Here is a 19,306-nt window from a genome sequence, read left to right on the forward strand (position 1 = left end):
GTTGTTCACTGGGAGTAAGCAGGACAGGGAAAGAATACAGAGTATAGGTAACTTTTCCCACTGACCTTCCACACATTCCTGGACAGGTGTGAGTGTGCAACTCGGGCCTTTGTTATGGTATCTTCACTATCACTGTAACGGTTAAAAACTTGGCTGAAGAGCATGTTTTATAATTAAAACAAACAAACAAACAAACAAAAGCCAGGCAATTAACCTACCCATTGGTAGACCTAATTGATTTGATTCGGTCTAAGATAATCTCATGAAAGCTGATTACAGTAAGAATTTAAATTCTACCATCTCTTATGAAAACTTCATACAAGCACCATTTTTAACAGGCTCATTTCTCATCTTTTTTTAATTGGAAAATGAAAAATATTTTTCTAAGATTACTAAGAAACACCAAAGGACCCACTCTACTCCAGACTACTCACTGTTCTTTTCCTTAATTGCTTTTACATTATGTCCATGTCTTGAGCGTTTGCACTTAACACATGTTTGATGAACTCCACCAGGCTGAAGGTTGCTTGTCTGTTTCACATTCCTCAGCCTGTGTAGCATTTTTTTTTCTGCTTCACATGCCTAAAGGGGCAAAGGTCAAAGCTCCTCTGCTGGAGATGAGGTCATCCTTGCTGATCCTCTGCAGCTGAGCACAATAAAACAGGGGCTCCCATGGGACCATCCTCTCCTTTTAGGAGCAGTGATGTCATCTTTGGTGAGACAGGATGAGACTTGCAACTAGTTTTACATTGAACTACATAAATTTTTCTTCTCACTTCCCTGCAACCTTTATTTACTTTACCAAAAACGCCAAAAAAAAAAAAAAAAAAAAACAACCCAAAACTAGTTTGGTCATCCTTTCAAACTAAAAAAAAGAAAAGGAAAAATAAAGGAAGCTGATATTTTACAAGTAGTCATTTACATCTATTAGGTTGAGCCAGATGAAATTGCCTTTTTCTTCTATATTAACATGATTGAATAACAGCAGTCTCAAATGGTTCATCCTAATACCTCTAAAGCATCTACCTCCAAGAATAGTATATGTTCTTTCTATGTATTTCAGAGTCAGGCTGACTTTAGTTTGAATTCCAGCTCTACCATTAATAGCTGGGTGAACTTCAAAACTTTAGGGTAATTTTCTGAACCTTCTTTAGTCCATTTTCAAACATGAAGAAAGTAATATGTACCTCACAGGGTTATATTTAACATGCATAAAGTGCTTAGAATCACTTGCCTATAGAAGGCATTTCATCCATGGTGTTGGTAAAAAGAGCAGTAAGGCTGCTCATGTAGTAACACAGATCCCTTACCAAAGCCCTCAGGGTTTGTTGTGTTTAAAAATCTACAACTTTTCAGATTTTAGAAAGTGCTTATACCACAGTGTGTGTAAATGATACACTCAGGACTAGCTATATACACTTGTCCCTTGAACAACATGGGGGACAGAGGGGACAGTACCCCCGGAAAGTCAAAAATCCACATACAACTTTGATTTCCCCAAAACTTAACTTCTAATAGGCTATTGTTACCTGGAAGCCTTACTGATAACATAAACCATTGATTAACACATATTTTATCTATTATGTGTATTATATACTGTATTCTTACAACAAAGTAAGCTAGAGAAAAGATAGTGTTACTGAGAAAATCATAAGGGAGAAAAAATACACTTAAGTATATATGTATATATATGTATATGTATTGGGTATATATGTATGTATTGAAAAATTTTTGCATATAAATGGACCTGTGCAATCAAACTCTAAAATGCAGAGTCCTATGCAAAACAAAAAACAGAAGAACTCTTGTTAAAAATTACTAAAGACTTCAAGATAGTAACAGCAGAGCTTTAAGCCAAATGTAGGGTCTAATTGTGGGGCCCAGTGTGACTGCCCTGCTTACACAATATTTCCATATATACCTGCAGGAAGGGTCTGAGACAGCAAGAAAACATGTTAATAGTCCTTTAGCAAAATGTAGGAATATTTACACCAAGTGCGATAAAGACTGTAGATATCCTCATGTCAATTCAGATCAGATTTACCGTCAAATGAATTTATCATAAACTGCTGAAAGCCTTACGGTTTTCAGAGCTTTTTTGGATTTTGGATTTTTTGGATAAGAGATCATAGTGGATTTGTGTTGTATTTTCCAGGCCAGCTACACATCGGGCATTTATGTGATAGACCTAACAGCCGGTTAGACAACATTGAAGCCAAGGGGAATTGGGTTCAGATCCTGCTTTGACACATAATAGTTGTGACATTTAGGCAAGGCAAAATGGAGGCAGAACAAACTAGTGTGGTTTTCACTTCAGGGGAAGAAGCCTAGGCGAGAGGAGAGGAGGGATGGGAGGGAAACCAAAGCCTTCATTTATTGGCAGTGAATGGGCAGGGAGCTTCTAAAAGCAAAAAACCAAACTCCCCCTTCCCCCCCAAACCCCTACAATTTGACTTCTACTTAGCTGGAGTCCTGCTTTCACTGATTCCTTTTCATCATGGTCATGCTGTCATGCTAATGTGTGTGTGTGTGTGTGTGTGTGTGTGTGTGTGTATTTTTCTTTTTTTACAAATATACTCAAGATGCAGAATGTGCTCAGATAAAGTAACTGTGTCTCCTAAGCACCCACCCCCCTAGCCCTGTCTTTGGCTAGAATTTGAGTCTATGGATTAATAATGGGTACCATTTACTGAAATGTACCATTTGGTGAAAAAAGAGCAGTTGAATCCATGGATAGGAGGGGCTTGGATTTGGGCTTTCTATTAGTATTTATGATTTATTTATCAGAGCTCTATATACATTCGATATCTTTTAATTACCCAATAGAACAATCCCTGAGGTAAGCAGTTTCAACGAAATAAGATTAAACGTAAGTATCTATTTATATTTTCCTCACAATACAGAAGGGAATCAGATTATTTTAATATGTATAATATGTATTAGGTGATTAACATGTAATCTTATCAGAATAAAATAAGACTAAATTAGAATAAAATTAGACTAAGATAAATAGGCAGAAGTTTTAAAACTTTAAAAGAACAGAATTTTAGTGGAAAATTAAAAAAGATATGAACAGGGGCGCCTGGGTGGCTAGGTCGGTTGAGCATCTGACTTCAGCTCAGGTCATGATCTTGCGGTTTGTGAGTTCGAGCCCTGCACCCAGCTCTGTGCTGACAGCTCAGAGCCTGGAGCCTGCTTCGGATTCTGTGTCTCTCCCTCTCACTTCCCCTCCCATGCTCATGCTCTGTCTCTCTCTGTCTCTCAACAATAAATAAACATCAAAAAACTTTAAAAAAAAGATGTGAATAAAAATAGATGCAGAGATATGCACCAGAAAAAAATATACTGATTTTTAATATCCTTACAGAATAAGGAATAAGACAGTTGATGGGGCTGTCCTAGAAGAACACAAGACTATGCAATCATTTCAAGCATGTCAGATTGGAAAATGAAGGGCAGGATCTATATTCCACTGATTTGCTTCCTAGAATATGAGGCTGCCTAAGAAAGCAAGCATGACCAACTCCAGTTATTTTTCACAAGCAGTGCATGCAATTTTGCTATCATTCAATAGGAGCTCAAAGTACAAAAGTATCTTATTATGGTCGGGAACACATCAAGAAATTTTCAGTTGAAACATCTGGATTATTGACGTCAATGGAAATACTCAGAAAGGAGTATGCTTACCTCAAATATCTAAATGCTAAGATGCGAAATGTTTGAGCATAACTCCCTCACTTTTAAGAAGCAGAAGTGAACCCAAATCATATGGTCTTTGAGATCAAGCAAGGGGTGGGTTTATTTGTTAATCTGCAGATGATGATTTGTGTGAGAGAAGTGTGGATGAATTGCAATTCTAACCCAGGAATATAAGCCCCAATAAGAAGCCTTGTAAATGGTATCAAAAATAAAAAATGGGCTTTAAAAACTACCTAATTGGCCTCATAAAAATAATAACATCTTATTACAAAATGCCTGTGATCCAGACCACGGGAGACGTTGCTACCAGATCCCAGTAGATTCATCTGTCCCTCCTCAGGCTGGAGAGGCTCAAGTTCAGCATTTCCTGTGATTGTCCCCTCTTGGCCTCAGATGGCACCTGGTCACCTCTTCTGACAGTTTTCTTTCATTTATCTTCAATTAGATTAGAAGTTTTCAAAAGCCACTAGGAGCCGAGACAGTAACACCAACCAACCAGCCAACCAGCCAACCAACCAACCAACCAACCACATTTTTAAAAATTGCACAGGGGCCCCTGGGTGGCTCAGTCAGTTAAGCATTCCACTCTTGATTTCAGCTCAGATCATGATCTCACATTGTATGGGTTGGAGCCCCGCACCCGGCTCTGCACTGAAAGGTCTGAGCCTGCATGGAATTCTCTCTCCTCTCTCTCTCAAAAATAAATAAGTGAACATTTAAAAAAAACTCCCCAAAATACAAAGACTCTGCATTGTAAAGTTCCTTATAGCCTTGACTGCATCCCATTCCATGTGGCTATGGCCTTTAGTAGGCACCCAGTAGCCACACTTTATTTGCTAAAGCGTTTTCTTGTGGGAACTGTGGGGATGCTGTGGCTTTCTTCAGTATTCTGTACGAACCCTTTACGGGAGGCGCCTCATGCTTCACAATGTCTAGAGATGTGGAATCTCTAAATATGCTTTCATTTTTGTCACAGTCTTCTTTCCAGTGTCCTCAGTTGGTTTTGGTTTCACTCCTCAAAATCCTTCTCTCAATTTTGCCTGCTGCTTCTGCTCTACAAAATTAATCATAAGAAGAGCTACACTTATACAGCACTGACTCTGTGCCAGGCACTGTTCTGAGCACTTCACATACATTTATTCATGTGGCCCCACGACATCTCTCTGGGAGACATGTCATGATTATCATCTCCATCTTAAGTGAGGAAATTGAGTCAGAGAGAGGTTAAACACCTGCTCAGGGTTGCATCATTAATAAGTAGCAGAACCCTGATGCAACCCAGACGTCTAACTCCACACCTTGGCTCTTAACCACTCCTATAGCACGCTCCCCTAACTAGACTTTTCCTCTGCTGGTTATTTTTCTTTGTGCCTTTGTTCCAGGATCATTTTATCCCCTCAGGTTTAGAAAGTCTTCAGTATTAAAAACAAACCAGAAAAAAAATGCTAAAAGTATTTTGAAGCCTTTTTAACTGTTCCTGGTTGAGACATTTTTCTAGCTTCATCACCATATACATAAGTTTCTCAGAACTCCAAGACTTCCCTTATGTGCAATACAGGGATTTTAATAACCGCATCACGTGTTGTTATGACACTCGACATTACAAAAGAACAATAGAGCTCACTCATCTGGATCGCTGTGATGGGACTTCTTCTTTGGCACTCTAGGCTCAAGAATCTTGATTTTAATGGTCAGTTAGGGTCCAGCCAGTCTAAGAATCTAGTGACTCCTCGAGGGGTTCTTGATTTTAGAACTTTAGGAATAAGAACATTTTTCTTTTTGAGAATCATTATATTTACATTCTGTATTTAATTATGTATAGCTTCTTATTCGTATGTGCCACCTGTCAATTTATTGCCTCTCAGCTCCAAATTTACTCTCTAACATCTGCTCTGCATCTCTCCATCACAGGGAACATGATGTTCAACTTTCTCTGTAGAGGGCATGAGAAGGACTTAGCAGGATGAAGGGGATCCCCTGTTTCCAGAGATTGTAAAACCAGTTAAGGGTGTGAATGCGAGAGCAAAGGGTTGTGCTCTGCCCCAGCCAAGAACCCAGAATGTAAGACCCCTCTACATCCCCGCAGCTCCAGCCCAGCTTGGTGATCACTTTCCTGCCTCCTTCTTGACATAGATGCTGCACACTCACTGCTGGCCTCCTGGCCCCGCAGGCACTCCCTCCCTGGCCACTAGCTGAGGTTCACTTGTACTCACCTACGCCTGGAGGGCTGTCTGCACATCTGTGTGCCGGCCACGGACTACCGCAAGCCTGTGCCCCTGAAGGTTGCCACCTTGCTTGCTCAGTGGCTGCAGACCAGATCTGGACCAGGCAAATCAGCAAGCTTCTCTGTTATCTTGTGGGCTGTAACCTCACTTTCTCCAGTAAGGTCTGAACTTGGTCTTGCCAGGGAGGTCCTCTTCTAAATTTGGCCTTCCTCAGGTTAGTTCTCCCCATCTCTCAACTCTGAAGATGGCTGGATAATGTGACACTTCGTCATCTCTCTCCACCTGAGCGTGCTCTCAGTGTTCTGCTGGAGAGACTCTACTTTCTCTCCCCACGGCAACAGTGACCTCCATTTGCAGTTGATTATGGGAGGGGCTTTGAAAGCTGGTTTGACAGGGAGTTTTTCAGGCCTAGGGCCTCACAGGAAAATGGACCCTCATATTCATTCAGCACCATGACACTTCCTATGTAATTCCCCTGCAGGATACAGCTTCCCTTTATGAAATCAGTTTCTTAATCTTTTGCAGTGTTAGAAATGGTGGAATAGAAAGTCATAAGGTTATGCTGATATTAAGTGATGAGCACCCATTTTAAGATCCATAGTTCCTGAAGGACAAATTATGAATGCCTATCTATTAGCGATTGCTATTGACTGAGAGTGGCTTATAGTCTCCATAGGGAGGAGCTGCTGTGGAACCATGGAGTTTCCAGAATAAGCTTTGGATTGGGGCATTTGAGGAGGGAGTGCTTTGTGAATATGTAAGGAAAGCTTCTCTTTCCTTTGCTCCTGGAGTTGTTCTGTAACAGCCTCAACTGTCTCCTAATGCCGGATAGCTCCCAGATGACTCTTCTCTGGTCTCAGCCTCCCACATTCTTATTCCTGCTTTCAGAAAAACAGTTATGCTGTAGGCATAGGCTAGCAAACTCCCCGTTGTTAAACATTTTATAAATGAGAAAAACAAGGAAGAAACATTCATCTCTTGCTTACACCATAGAAGAATTACATGGGGAAAAAAAAGGTCACAAAGAAATTGTGTTTTTTCCTAGGACAGTATTTCCCTCTGCTGGTGAAAGCCTGCAACTCCCCCCCACTCCCCCCCCCCCCCCAACACCTTATGCTGCTTTAAAAAGAAGTAATCAACAAGGATTGTTTCTGTATTCTAGGGAAACATTTGGTGTTTTCTTGCACATAATATGTTGTTTCTAGAGCCTGACAAAACCTCCAAGGAAATCATGTGTTACCTCTTTTTTTATTTTCTCACATATTCAATTCTGAAATTGTCTTCCCCAAACAATGCCCTAGTGTCTAGGGAGACACTGCATTTATTTACCAAATGAGCATTTCTCTCCTAGCGTGTGGTTTATTTTCCACAGAGTCCAACTAATTATAATTTAGAAGAAAGCTCTTTCAATGTTTACCCCTGGAGACTTTCCTCTTAGTGCCCCTAGAGAATTAACAGAGTTGAGGAATGATAAGTATCTTGTATCAAATTCAGTTGACTTCATAAGATCCTTGTGACCTAAACTTGAGGCCATCCTACTGATTTCTGTGTTTTGAGGAAGGTTAAGTCAGTCAGTCCTGAAGGAAGTGGGATGTTCTAGTGACTCACCTGGGAAAGCCCAGAGAAGATGCCTTATTTGACTCAGATAATAACTGAGCCCTATTACATCTACACATGTGAACACGAGTGTGATTTTTGCATTGATATTTAACAGAAGGATGAAGTAGGAAAGAATTAGAAGTACAGGGGGAGAAAAAAGAAACTGACATCTGGATTAGACTCATCTCAACATTCATCTTGACATTTTGATGAGGGCAATGCAGTAAATAATTAAAACAATGGGTTGATAGGGGGTGGGGGGAGGGGAGGGTGGGTGATGGGCATTGAGGAGGGCACCTGTTGGGATGAGCACTGGGTATTTGTATGGAAACCAATCTGACAATAAATTTCATATTAAAAAATAATTAAAACAATGTATTTACAGGCAGTTTTTAGAGTTTTATCTGAATACTGTTGCCATCCCAGTGGGATTGCACCATGTATTATGCGCATAAATGTTTAAATGCATCCTTACAGTACACTAATAATCATTCCAAACCCAAGTCCCAATTAATTTTGAAAGCATGGCATCCCCTTTCCACTCCTTTATTTTTTCTCCTTCTCTTGTTTTGAACTGAATATTAACTTACTCCTAAATCTAATATTATTTTGGAGAGCATTAACAGACAACTTTCAAAAAAAGGTTAAAATTATGATTCTCATAGCAATAAAAATGAATAGGTATTAACGATTTTATTCTACAATTTTATTCTCATTAACCAATGAGGCTGCCAGGCAAATATTCTAACTGGTTCAAAGAGAACCTGAGCAGACACATTTATAAGTCAGGAATAGTGAAGTGAATGTGTAAATGGAGGCAAAATTGTTTTTTCCCACCAGGGAAAGGGAAATCAAACCTCTCCTGCACAGGACAAAATTTGTGGGACAATGGACAAGAATTATTTTGCACTGTTACTAGTTATCTTCAATTCACAGAGTTTCGAAAGAGCTCAAGGACAATAAAAGACTAAAAGCAGATAATCCTGAGAGTGTTCTCTAGAGCCCAGAAAATGCAGACTTTTCCAGCGAAACACAATTTATTTTCCTACAAGAGAAAATAATTTCCTGCTTGAAGCTCTTTCCTCTGTCTGTTTCCTAGGGAAACAAACAGACCCAAGGCTCACTGTGCAACCTCTGGGTTTCCATTGCTATTTCTTGCTATTTCTCTGACACAATATATAGTGAATCTAGGTAAGAATTTGCCTTGTACACATGTGAGATGGTTTATAGTTAGAGGTTTTTTCCCCCTCCCAGTGAAATTTTATTTAGCTATATGAAATATCCAATTTTCTCTTGTTCCTTAACATTTTTTTTTATTTTTTAATATATGAAATTTACTGTCAAATTGGTAACATTTATCTATTCATTTAGTAAATATTTACCAATTACCTACTTATCCTGTGTCAGAGTTAAGAAAACAGAAGTAGATCATGATGTGGAAATGTTAGAGTTTGGAGTGAATGGTCAAGAAAGAATTCTTGAAATATCTTTGGTGCAAATATGTGGTTTTATTAAAGCACGGGACAGGACCTATGGGCAGAAAGACCTGCACTGGGATTGTGAGGAGCAATACATTATATACATTCAAGTTGGGAGGGGTTAAGGACAGCAGAAGTCTAAGGAATCTTGGAAGCAAGGTTTTCAGGACCTTGAGGGGGCTAGCTATTGTTAGGGAAAGGTCATTTATTACTGTCTAGTAAAACCTTAGTTATGAGACCCTTCAGATGTATAGCATATGCTAGGAGTATGATTGCTAACATGTATCTTGGGGTATAGAGATAAAGGAAGGTTCCAAAGGAATTTTTATATGTTAAAGGAGACTTATAGAATCCTGGAGGTCAGGATAATGTTAAACTAAGATTGCCTTTTGACTTACCCAAGTGTCAACATCAAGGCAGTTGTGTTCCTAGAGGAAGGTCACTCTGCCTGTCTCAAGGATGAGCCAATGGGCCCTAAATTGTTTTTTTAATATGTTTTTTTAAATTTAATGTTTTATTTATTTCTGAGAGACAGAGAGAGAGAGAGAGAGAGACATAGTGTGAGCAGGGGAGGGGCAGAGAGAGAGGGAGACACAGAATCAGAAGCAGGCTCCAGGCTCTGAGCTGTCAGCACACAGCCCAATGTGGGGCTTGAACCCACAAACCATGAGATCATGACCTGAATTGAGGTTGGGTGCTTAACCCACTCAGCCACCCAAGCGCCCTTGGGCCATAAATTTTAAGGAAATTTATTTTTTTCTTTTGCCTTTGTTTCCTACATCAAATCAGATAAGGTCTCTGTTTTTCAAGGAATGTGAATATGACAGATATAAATTTTATTCAAGAAACTCAGAGGTATAAGAAATATCAACATTCTTTATTGTCTTTAAATCAAAGGTATTCTGAATCTGAGACCCAGAAACCTGCTTGGCAGCTAATTTAATCACAGTCATTATCCAGCTTCCTTGGGGTCATATGAAGGTCCCAAGGATTACAAAAAAGCAAAATATTTGTGGAGCTTGTTGGTGGTCTTTGGTCCAATGGGGCAAAATTGTGCAAGACTGTAATTTAGTAGACATTCTAGCTAGCTCATCCATGATGGTTGTCTCTGCTTTTGGTTGTCTTTAAATAGGTTATTTATAACTTCCTAGAGATAGAAGTTAACTTGTAGAACACTAATAATAAAGCAAATATTTCTTGTGCAGAGCTAAGCAAATAATTCCTGTTTGTGACAAGGCAAATTAATTTTTTCAGGAAATATAAATCTCTGGAAGTCAAATTTCCATTTGAACTGGTTATTATATATGTTACTGGCTCTCCCATTAAGTATTGAGCTAAATAAAATTCTTTATGTGTTCATTTTATATTTGTATGACAGTCAAGATTTTAACCTCTTTTAAAATGTATCCTGTTGCAGTTCCATTAATAGGATCCCACCGAAGCTCATAGGTCACTTGAAGTGGCTTCCCTGCCTCAATAGGGATGATATTCCTTGCCAGGGTCTGTAGTTTCAAGGTTTTGCAGTACTCAACTCTCAACTCTAGGGGGTGCCATTCACATGGACCAGGAGTAAAATTTTTCAGATAGACTCAGCTGCACCATCTTTTTTTGACAGACAGCAGCTGTAGGCATTACAGGAATAAATAGACGTGGCTGTGCTCCAAAAAAAAACTATTTACCAAAACAGGTACTGGCTCATAAACTAAATTTTGCCGGCGTCTGACATAAAGCCCAGTAGATTGCTGGCAATCCCCCTTGGAAAGCCCTCAGACAATGAGAAGTAGGGGTTCATCATTTATTTCTTTTTCTCTGTTCCCCTACTTACCAGTCAAAAGGTAATTGTTTTTTTTTTCTTGTTATCCTCTAGCATAATTTTCTCAAAAAATCTAGTCTTTTAAAAATGAAAGGAGAGGAGCACCTGGGTAGCTTAGTCAGTTAAGCGTCCAACTCTTGATTTTGGCTCAGTTCATGATCTTGATGAGGGAGACTAAGGCAAGCTGAAGGCAAAGCACAAGCTAGCACACCCCACCTCCCAAAAAGGCGGGATAAATGTGATATTCCTCAGGCAGTCCTGGCTCCCTAAGAACAAAGGAAAGGACAGAAACAAATGGCTGACTGATAGAGATCACAGTCGTGTAGGTCAGGAGTCTCCTTCAGTTTATGACTAACTTTGTAAACCGCAAGAAAAAGGCAATCTTATCCATGCCTAATCTCCAGAAACATTTAGACTCCGTTTCCTGGAACCCTAATATCACCCTCATCAAGATGTAAGGGGGTTTAAGTGCTTGCCATGGTGATGTGGCACGCACATTATCCTGACTCCTCCCTTCCTCCCCAGGATCCTGTGAATCTCCTTAAACGCATAAAAATTCTTTTGCAAACCTCCTTTATCTTTAACCCCCAAGTATGTGTTGGCAATTATACTTCAAGCATATGGCCCACTGATATACATCTGAAGGGTCTCATGACTGAGGTTTTACTAAACAGTAATAAATGACTTTTTCCTAACAACAGCCTGTTTTTCCTAACAACAGCCAGCCCCTCAAGGTCCTGGAAACCTTGCTTCCAAAATTCCTTAGAGACTTACACTATCCCTAACCTCACCCAACCTGAAGGTACATAATCAGTAACTCCTCACAACCCCAGTGCAGCTCTTTCTCCCCATGGGTCCTGTTCCCATACTTTAATAAAATCACCTTTTTGCACCAAAAACGTCTTTAAGAATTCTTTCTTGGCCATCGGCTCTGAACACTCACTATCACCCCAAACCCCATCAATCTCACAGTTCGTGAGATGGAGCCCTGAGGGCCTGTGTCGGGCACTGTGCTGAGCATGAAGCCAGCTTGGGATTCTCTCTCTCCCCCAACTCTGTTCCTCCCCTGCTGATGGACATTCTCTTTCTCTCTCAAAATAAATAAATAAACATTTTTTTTTTTAAATGAGAGAAATTGTTAGGAAGTTTTTCTTTGGTCTCATGATGGAATCAGAAGACTGGCTACCTTGAGGGAAAAGGAGAGGAGAAACATAAGATCAGAATATAAACTGATATCTCAGTAAGTTATCTTGTCACAAAGATAAGTCCTATAATTTTTCTATCATCACTTCTGAAAATTTTCTTACTTTTATGAAAGGCTTTATGGTTTTTGAAAGCACTTTTCCACATGCACAGAGGCACAGAAGACAAAGCAGCAAGAGCTAAGCCAGTGGTGTTCTAGTCAATGTTTAACAACTGGCTAGGTCAGCAAAGGCCAGATGGTTCTGTCTGGTGCCTCTGGGGTGATTGCTCAGGATGAAACCAGCTACTGTATGTAGAATCTGACCACCCTGAGTCCACCTTGCTAGGACACATGTTGGTGCTTTGGGAGATGGCCACCATCAGCGGCTAGCAATGAGAGTGAGTGGTCTTGGATGCGCACCAGTCTTGGTCCAGGCCAGGTACCCCTTTAGACAACTGTGGCATCAGCAGATGTCTGAATGCAACTATCTGAAGAACCCAAAGTGAGAACTACCTGGCCGAGCCACGCATGAATCCCTGACCCACTTAATTGCGAGCAAAATGAAATGGTTGTTATTTTATACCACCGTGGTTTAGATTTGATTGTTATACGGGAATAGGAATTGTAACAGAGAGACAATAACAGTGTTCGAAGGGTCAGCATGAAACTGTCCCCCACAGGGTTAATGAGCTCAATTCCAGCAGGAAATTTAAAGCTTTTTGTTCTCTAACGATTTCTCCTGAATCAGCTATTGTTTCTTTCCAGACCCCACTAATGAATGCACTAGCTGTCTCTGTAGAAGCCTGGACTCCAGGTCAACTGATATGGTTCCAGCCTGTGAACAAGCAAGACCCTGCATTCCTCAGCCCGAATTGTCTTACACCGCAGAATAGCCTTAGACTACCTACTGTCAGACCGAGTATTAGCCAGCCTAAGCTAGCCTAAACCAGCTTGAGCTCAGCCACCAAGTCAATGCCTACACAGATGAGCCAAGAAGTGTCAGACAGTTACCTCTGCTTCATTATAACGTTAAAGTCCCAGGAGGAGCACAAGCTTCGTTAACATAACATATGATGCATGTATAGGCGTGTTTTCTAGGTACAGCTGTGCAACCATATGCCTCCCTTTACGTGTGATGACAAAGCTCCCCTTTTTGAATATTCATCCTAAACCCTAAATAAAAAGGACCCACTCATCCCTGCTGGGGGATGGGGTGGAGGGTGGGTCACAGCTTTGGAAATCATTCCCTGTGATCTCCTTACTTGCTGCAAATAAAGATTACTTTATATGACAACTCCACTTGGTGTGTAGTCTCTATCAGTAACTCATCAAGGAACAGACTCATGTTAGCCCAGTTACAATCGTATAAGAATGAAGGAGAGGAGTCAATGAAGCTACTAGAAGATTGAATCTTCTGAAAATAAGATTGAGGAACAGGAAGAAGAGAAGATGGTGCAGACGATCTTGACTACATCGAATTTCAGATGTGTCTTAGTTCGGCCCACTATAACAGAGCACCACAGACTGGGTGACTTAAACAAGAGAAAACTGTTTCTCATAGTTCTGGAGGCTGGGAAATCTAAGATCCAGTCACCAGCAGATCCTCTGTCTGGTTAGGGCCTGCTTCCTGGTGTGCAGATGGCCATTGTTAAAGAACAAAATTCAACTAAGTAAATTTGAAGATCAAATTGACTTTACTCAATGCGTCATGAATGGGACAGTGTCCCATTTAGCAAACAGGGGAGTTCCAAGTAGATGCATAAAATGAATGGCTTTTATAGGCAGAGGGAGAAGAAAAAGGGAATTTCCAACAAGGAGTAAATCGTCTCAGGCAAGATCACCCTCCTTTGGGGGAAGGTGGGGGAATCTATCAGAGAGTTTATCTCACTAGTGCCGATCAGGTAATTCCAGGTTGACTGGTTAAAAGGTCATATTCCCAGGAGAGGCTGAAACTACAATTAGATTAGATACTGTCTTGGTTCACTGATGAGTGGCTCAGCACAAGCGACTGCATTTGGGTCTATTGTTTCTTTCTTAGCCCCATTTTTTTCTCATCGTATCCTCTCGAGTTACAATTTTTTCTCATGGTTACCTCAGGAGAGTTGTTCTTGTGTCTCTTCTTGTAAGAGCACTGTGATATGACTGATAACAAGAATTATATATTTGGTCTTCATCACCATTCCTGGCAAAGAGGGCCTAAAGCCCTTGTAATTTTTTAAGTTGGAGAGCAATGGAGTTATCTTTTGTTATTCAAAACAACTTCTTTCAACCACTCCTGAGTTTTTGTTAATGAGGTGACTTTTGGAAAGCCCCTAAATGTGAAGGCTGGTTCCCCAGGGACCAGTTATGTGATTAGAGGGTTCAAGCTTTCAGCCTCATCCCCCTACCTCCAGGGAGGGTAGAGGGGCTGGAGACTGAATTAATCCCCAAGGCCAGTGATTTAACTGATTATGTCTACATAATGAAGCCTCCCTAAAAATTCCTAATGTAAAGAATTCAGAGAGCTTCCTGGTTGGTGAACACATGGAGGTGCTGGATGGTTCCAGAGAGGGTATGGAAGCTTCACTCCCCTTCCTACATAGCTTACTTTATTCAACTCTTCCATTTGGCTATTCCTAAGCTATATCCTTTTATAATAAACTGAAAATCTAGTAAATAAAATGTTCTCTGAGTTCTGTGAGTCATTCTACTAAATTAATTGAATCTGAAGAGAGGGTCATGGGAACCTTTAATTTTGTAGCTGGTTTGTCAGAAGCACAGATTTATTATGGGCATCAGAAGTAAGGACAGTCTTCTAGGACTGAGCCTTTAGGCTGTGGGATGTGATGCTATCTCCAGGTAGAGTGTCAGAGTTTAATTAAATTGTAGTGATGAAGGAGCATAAGGCAAGCTGAGGGCAGAGTACATATTAGCACACGCCCCCTCCCCAGGTGGGATATGTGTGATTTTCCTTAGGCACTCCTGGCTGCTCAAGAACAAAGAAAAGCAAAGAAAACAAATGGTTAACTGATAGAGATCACAGTCATGCAGAATATGGGTCTCCATCAGTTTACAAATATCTTTAGTAAATTATAAGAAAAAGGCAACCTTATCAATAGCCTAATCTCCAGAAACTTAAAGACTCAGTTTCCTGGAGCTCCTAATATCACCCTCCCCTCCATAGTGATGTGAGAACAAAGGCAAGAAGGAAATGGTAGGTAAAATTAAATTTCCTTATGATCTGCAGCACTTTGACAAATATTTGAGGCAAATGCAGAGTAGAACATTTCTCCAGGAATCCCCTACTGTCATAATGTTAATGCTTTGCTAGAGGGAAAAACAACTTTAGCTTGACAATAGCTAGGCCTCCATATCCTGTGAGTCTTCTTTAGCATATGAAAATCTCATTGGAAACTTCCCCTTTGGCTTCACCTTCCCCAACTCCATAGTAGATAACCAGTCATTCTTCACAACCCCAGGGTAGCTCTTCCTGACCATGTGTCCTGTCTGTGAGAAGTGAGATGATTCATTTTCAGAAATACCAAATAAAAGCTGTACTGTATAATTAACAAAAGGTGTACAACCTATTGGAAATATGTACGAACCACCCCGTCACCCCCCACAATGGAGTACCAAACCCTTAGACACTTCACTTCCTGGTTCTTTTTCCCCTCTCCATTTCATGGGCTTGTTTATCATGGGCTTTGCAATGAGCATGCACCAAAGAACTGAAGTCTCTGGGTCACCTCAAGGAATGTACATTTGTTCCAGTCAGACTACTTTTTCCCTTACATGGGCATAGGTGACTTCCGGGTAAGGCTGTAACCTCTGTAGTACTCAGCCAATAAGGAATCAGGGAAGGGACTTGCATGCTAGGAGATAAATTGCTTGCTATGCCTAGAAGGAGTGTGCCTGTCCATCAGACACCCCCTTTTGAAAGAACCTTGATTGAAGCCTCCCTTCACTGTGCTCTGAGTCTCCATGTCCCTCCTTTGATTAGATCAGTGGGCTTATTTCTCACACTGTCCCCATGCTTTAATAAAAGCACCATTTTGCACCAAAGACGTCTTCAAGATTTCTCTCTTGGCCATTAGCTCTGAACCCCCACCACTCCAAAACCTCATCAGTAGGACACCCAGTTGATGTCCACCAGACAACTGAAGAATTGCTCAGTATAGGAAAAGACCCACACATGTGGTCTTGGATTGTTCAGTGTGATTAGCAGAGAAAAAAGAAATATTTTAACATCTGAATCACAGGGAGACAGAAATATTCGATCTATAACAGGATATTTCAAAAATAGTGTATATGTTCACAAAAGGATTTGTACAAGAATATTCATAGTGCTTTAAAATCAGGTTATTCCCAAACTAGAAATAACCCAAATGCTCATTAACAGGAAAATGTCTGAATATTCATGTTATTAAAAGAGATAAGTTTCTTTAGTTTAAATGAACAATATTGATGTAATATCCTTTTCTTGTTTAATGTTAATCTTCTTCTTTAGAAAAGAGAATACAATGAGGTGCCTGGTTGGCTCAGTTGATTAAGTGTCCGACTTTGGCTCAGGTCATGATCTCATGGTTCATGGGTTTGAGCCCTGCGTCGGGCTCTACATTGACAACGCGGAGCCTGCTTGGGATTCTCTCTCTCCCCCTTCCTTTAGTGCTAAGTAACTAAATAAATAAGTTTACACAACTAAATAAATAAACTTAAAAAAAAAAGAGAATACATGAATAAAAAATAAAACAGTTGGGAGTTAACAGGTTTTAAAAAAGAATTAACAGTCACAATATATTGGTATTAAGCTGACTTTCAAAAAGAAGAGATTGTCCCTGAGGAACACAGAACTTGGAAGATAAGAAAATGACTTGTAAGAGATAGGGGCACCCGGGTGGCTTAGTTGGTTGAGCGTCCAACCCTTGATTTTGGCTCAGGTCATGATCCCAGGGTCCTGGGATTGAGCCCCACATTGAGCCCCATGTCAAGCCCATGTCAAGCCTTAAATCAGGCTCCATGCTGAACGTGGAGTTTACTTAAGATTCTTTCTTTCCCCCTGCCCCTCTCCTCTGCTCATGTTCCCTCTCTCTAAATAGAAAAATAAAAAACCAAAAAAAAAAAAAAAAAAAGAAAAGAAAAAAAAATGACCTGCAAGAGGTAATCTTTCACTTTAAATGAGTGGATTGTTGATTGACACAGTATGGACCAGTTTTCATTCTAAAACTTTTGATTATTTGAATGTAGATTTTGACCTATTGTTTCATTTGAGCTATAGATACTCTAATCACATGTAATCATTACAAAATTACTACTTTTCACAAAATTTACCTCTTCTAAAAATGTCAACAACGAAGGCATTTTCTTTTATTGAAGAAGTATTGCACATACATGATGAAAAATTTATAATAGTTTAAAAGTGTATATGATAAAGTCAGTTACCCTCTCACTTCAGACCCTTTTCCTCCTTTGTTAGAGGCAACCATAGTGAAGAGTTTCTTGCAGACATTTACAAAAAAATTCTATGCTTATGCAAGCATACATAGGTGTGTATATATACATATATCCAATTTTTTCCCTGATACGTTCTTTATGTTAATGTATCTGAGAGACTGCTCCTTTGGATCTACTCTGGTCTTTTTATGGTGGCATAGCTTTCTAACATATGAATGCGCCAATATATATATCTCATATATATGGTGCTATACATATATGATGATATGTTATATTTAACATGTTTCTTACTAGTGAACATTTAGGTTACTGTCAAATATAAAAAAATTACAAGTGCAATTAGCATGGTGTGTATATACATATTTCATACATGTAAACATATATCTATCTATATATAAGTGTAGGTATATGAGAGTTTATAGCATAAAATGAAAGTGGAAGGGATAGACAAAGGGCATATGAATTTTATGTTTTAAAAGATAATAGCAAATTGCCCCTCAAGGAGATTATCCCAGCTGTGCTCCCACTGCTTATTTTCTCCCATCTTTATCAATGGTGTCATCGTTGAATAATATTTTTTTGCATTATAATTTGTGAAAAATCATATCATTGCTTTACTTTGCCTTTTCTTAATTATTAGTTAGGTTTATATGTTTTTAGTATATTTTTGGCCAGTTATGTGTCCTTTTCCTTGACCAATTTTCTTGTTTTTAATAGAATTTCAAGGCTTTTTATATGTTAGGAACTATTAATTATGATGCATTCAGTTGTAAATGAGCATATTACCTAGTAGAGGAGTGTGGGCCAATGGAAAACACATTCTTGCTGTCTCCTCCCCTGCCCCACATAGGAACGAATGAATAAAGCAGGGTGACCATAAAGTCAGAACTCTTTTCTCCGTAATTCTGAAAGGATCAGGACTTCTGTTTTTCTGAAATGAGCCTATGTTGGAATACAATTATTATAAACATGCCCAGTGGCATGAATAATAATTGAATGGCATATATCTCCCTTAAAGGACAGTGGAACAATGATACAAAGCATTCTTAGATTTACAGTAAAACATTAGACCTGGCTTCTAAAGTAGTGAATTAGCTGAGCTCTGTGGCATAACACTAATTAATCCTAATCTTAGGTTTTTGCCTCTATCGGTCCAGTTCTAAAATAGATGAGCAGAGATGGAATGCTTAAACATTTGGTAGGGAGTGCTTGGAGTTTAAAATCAAACGGTGTATTTGTTCCTGTTACAACATTTGCTCCATCATGATGGAAGAGCTATTTTCCCAGGTTGGGGTCACCGTTCCCAGGTCCGCATAGCACCCTAGAGGCCGAAGATTTCATTTTCTCTTAACAGGGGTGTTAAAAATGGGATTTGGTGTTCTTTGCTCATATATGGACAAAGGGCTAAGAAGCTGAGTGCTAGCAACCCTTACAGAAGTCAGCAAGTATGCATGTGCCGCCCAAGGAACACAGAGAGGTTATGAGTTGAATTCTCTTCTCCTCACAAGTAGCCAATGCCCAGCCAGCCCTGCAGTTCAGCCAGGAAAGACATTTCTTCTGTGTGACTGCAGCTGTCATTTCTGCACTGACCTCCAGGTGGCCCGGTTTCCTGCAAACCTTCTGTGTTGTATGGAGAATGACCACAGACCTCCGGTGATGCTCTCAGACTCCAGGTGCTGCCTTTTATCTCCTTCCTTCAGACTTAGCAGAAATTATAATTTAGAGGCCACTTGCTACATGAGTTCAGAGACTGAAATGTCCACCGGTAAGTGAGTCAGAGGCTATTGGGTGCCAGATCCTTATAATCTGCTATCTGATGGAGGCTTTATGCCTGACAGAAGCCTGATGTTTTAAAAGATATGGGGTTAGTTTCCAGATA

The sequence above is a fragment of the Panthera leo genome, chromosome C2 (assembly GCF_018350215.1).
Source record: "Panthera leo isolate Ple1 chromosome C2, P.leo_Ple1_pat1.1, whole genome shotgun sequence".
In the NCBI taxonomy this organism is placed as follows: domain Eukaryota; kingdom Metazoa; phylum Chordata; class Mammalia; order Carnivora; family Felidae; genus Panthera; species Panthera leo.